Raw genomic sequence first — 2,993 nt, forward strand, 5'->3', positions numbered from 1 at the left:
GGAAGTCGTGACAAATAGGGGTTTTTCAATACAGCACCAGTGTGTTGCCAGTGATTATGTTCATGTAAGCTCTAGTGTTATTCTTTGAGATCTGTGTTTCCATAGCTAGGGCTGACATTGGGGACGTGAAGAGCAGAATCAACAACCTCTGCATCAGAAAGACAGCTTGATTTGTGAGAAGGTGTTAAGCGTGGAAGGTGTTAACCCATGTTCACAGTTAGCCAAATGCCAGCTGCATAGTACCAGTTGCCTGACCTTGGCCCCAAGTCAGAGCAGGTCCACTGAGGCCATGGTCGGGTGAGACACTGGAGCCGGGCCATGGAGGTGAAAACACCAAAGTCTGAGTCTTTTGGGTAAAACACTGGGGTAAGTCCTATGTGTAAATTCAACATATGAATATAATATTAGTATAATAATAACAGTATATTATTCTTATATAATAATATATCAATAGTAATGTACTATTGTCTGCCTACTTGATCATACGGTCCGTTGGACCGTACCTGAGCTGCAGGGATGTGGAGAGTCACGCTGATATTGTGGCTGCTACTGCCTTCCCGCTGCCACCACATCTGTGGCCTGGGACTTCCATCTGCAGTACAGCTGAGAGTCAGGGAGGATCCAACAGCCATGCACAGGGAGTCCTGTGTCGCAGCCCCATAGTGGTTCCTCACAGTCACAGTGCTGGGCCCATCTACAATGGAAAGACATAGACTACAATATTACTGTACATTCAGTGTGATGCTACTTCTAGCATGATATCAGTACTGCACATAAATCTCAATTTAGATTGTTGCTACTGGAGACTCCGATTGTGGGAGTGAGTCACATATTCTGTGGTATAGACTCACATCCATTTGTGTATCTTGCCCTTTTCTCATTTGGCCAGAGTGGATGAGACACCATACAGGTGCACTCAATGGACTGGTTCACTGCCACAGGGATGGACCTGAGTTGGCTGTGCAGAGAGCAGGTGCCATCTGCATTGTTTATGCTGATGGCGTCATTGCCTGGTGGTACATGGTGAGGACCACAAGATCAGAGAAGATGTACACCTCCGGCGTAGAACCTGGTGGTGGTGCAGACAAGTTCCCCTATCACTCCCAGAGCTATGCTCTTTGGTCTTATATGAACAGTGGTGGGCTCCACTTTGACATGAGAAACAAAACAGAAACTGATTACAATAAATAACATGATACTTGATGATTATTTATCTTTTCTATATTGGTAAATTTGTTACTACTCTATTCTTTTACTTACAGTAGGGTGAAACCTTGGTTCCGTCCTTGAATTCTGGTTGTCCGGTCAGGATTTGGCATTTCCACTTGACAATAATACACTTGGTTGTGCATGGGCCGGTGGCGCTCAATGGTAAGGGACTATGCACAGACTAACAAGTATTTTGGTGAAATAGCATTTGAACAGTTCATAACTCCAGTTCCATTGACATCCCTACTGGGTGGTGCTATGTAGAATTTCTTAAAAATCAGTTTAGTTCCATTTCTAGTGTACGTGAATTGGCAGTGTAAGGTTACAGCGGCTCCAATTCTAGCTCTGATATGTGCAGGCTTATATGCAGTCACAATGATATCCTGCTGACCCAAGTAAAACATTCCATTAGGTTCTGTCACATTTTGATAAGATATTCCCTAAACATTACCATCCATAACAAGCTTTATTGATATTTTCAGACATTACAGTGTCATCAATTTGCTTATTTCTTATGCAAGGGGGAAAACACAGTTAATTAAATGTAATTATCTACCAGTGCATGTCAAAGGTACAAAATAGCATACTATTAAAAAAATATTGTTGAAACTTACCTTTACTTAGTCTAGAGAGACAGAGGCAGAAGATAACAAAACACCCACGGTGTCTGTTAACTAATATCATCTGTTGAATGTGTTCCTTTTTCTACCCTTCTTTCTCTTTGTGTTTTGGTGGGGTCATGTGGGCTAACTTGTCAACAGATGAAGGAAGTTCACAGAGACCACAGTGTTTCAGAAGAAAAAATGTGTCGATCAAAACAGAGGGACATATAAAAGGAAATATACACTGAACAAAAATATATATATATATAAATATATATATATCGTAACATTGCTATTTGTTGTCCTACAACACTTGAGAGAGTTGTGACTGTGAGGGGGACTTTGCATAAAGAAATGTATGTGGAATGACTGAAATGTATGTGGATGTTAAATGATTCAGTAAGCATTCATTAGGCATCATAGGTGAATGAGACAAACAGACAATATAGTTACAGTTCTCATGGACATTTGTAATGTTAATAAGATATAGGACACCAATAATGGGTACATGCCTAATAAATCAGCTCCATGAAAAAGCTCTCTTTTCTTCACCACACTGTTTCATTCGGATAAAAAGATACCTCACTTGACTCATGCCCTATTCTGACCTCAATTGATTCCACCCACACAGACAACCAGACATTCAAGTCAGGGGGACCAAAGGGGTATACTACAAAGCAGGATCAATGAGTTAGCAAGCTAACTTGCCTAAATATTCTGAAATAACTTAGAATTTTTTTGAAAGTTAAGCTTGAAATAGGTATGGTCTAATTGACTCATCATCCAAAAACACATAAAGTTAAGCTCGAAATAACGATTGATTTTCTGGTTCATTATCAAAGTTAGCTGGCTAACTCATTAATCTTCCTCTCTGATCAACTGCATTATCAATAGTCACTGGAGAGATCATTCACGTGTAGTATCTCTCTTGCACTAAGTCCACATGTCACATCCTTCTCTGTTTCACAACATTATTTATTAATATTGTAATATCTACTATACTTGCCATGCATGTTGATTTTGGATTGGAAGGGGTATAAAGTCAGTTATGGTGACATCTTGCAGAACATCTAATTCTGCTAGATGTTCTTGTCTATGTCTTAGCAGGACTGGTGGAGCACTTGTATTAGCTGTGTTGTTGGGTAGCTCCTCTGAACAACAGTGTCCTGACGAGAGAGCACA

At 40.4% G+C, this 2,993-nt stretch overlaps 1 long non-coding RNA gene across 1 annotated transcript; it reads right to left on the reverse strand.

Annotated features, from left to right (window-relative positions):
• Positions 1 to 622: 622 nt before the first annotated feature.
• On the reverse strand, positions 623 to 1,501 carry LOC115148228 (uncharacterized). The gene is made up of 3 exons (XR_003866604.1): positions 1,261 to 1,501; positions 852 to 1,148; positions 623 to 694 (listed from the first exon to the last, which is right to left on the reverse strand). It is a non-coding gene; the product is annotated as an uncharacterized LOC115148228 (long non-coding RNA).
• Between the last annotated feature and the right edge of the window lie 1,492 nt (positions 1,502 to 2,993).

The sequence above is a fragment of the Salmo trutta genome, chromosome 15 (genome assembly GCF_901001165.1).
Source record: "Salmo trutta chromosome 15, fSalTru1.1, whole genome shotgun sequence".
In the NCBI taxonomy this organism is placed as follows: Eukaryota; Metazoa; Chordata; class Actinopteri; order Salmoniformes; family Salmonidae; genus Salmo; species Salmo trutta.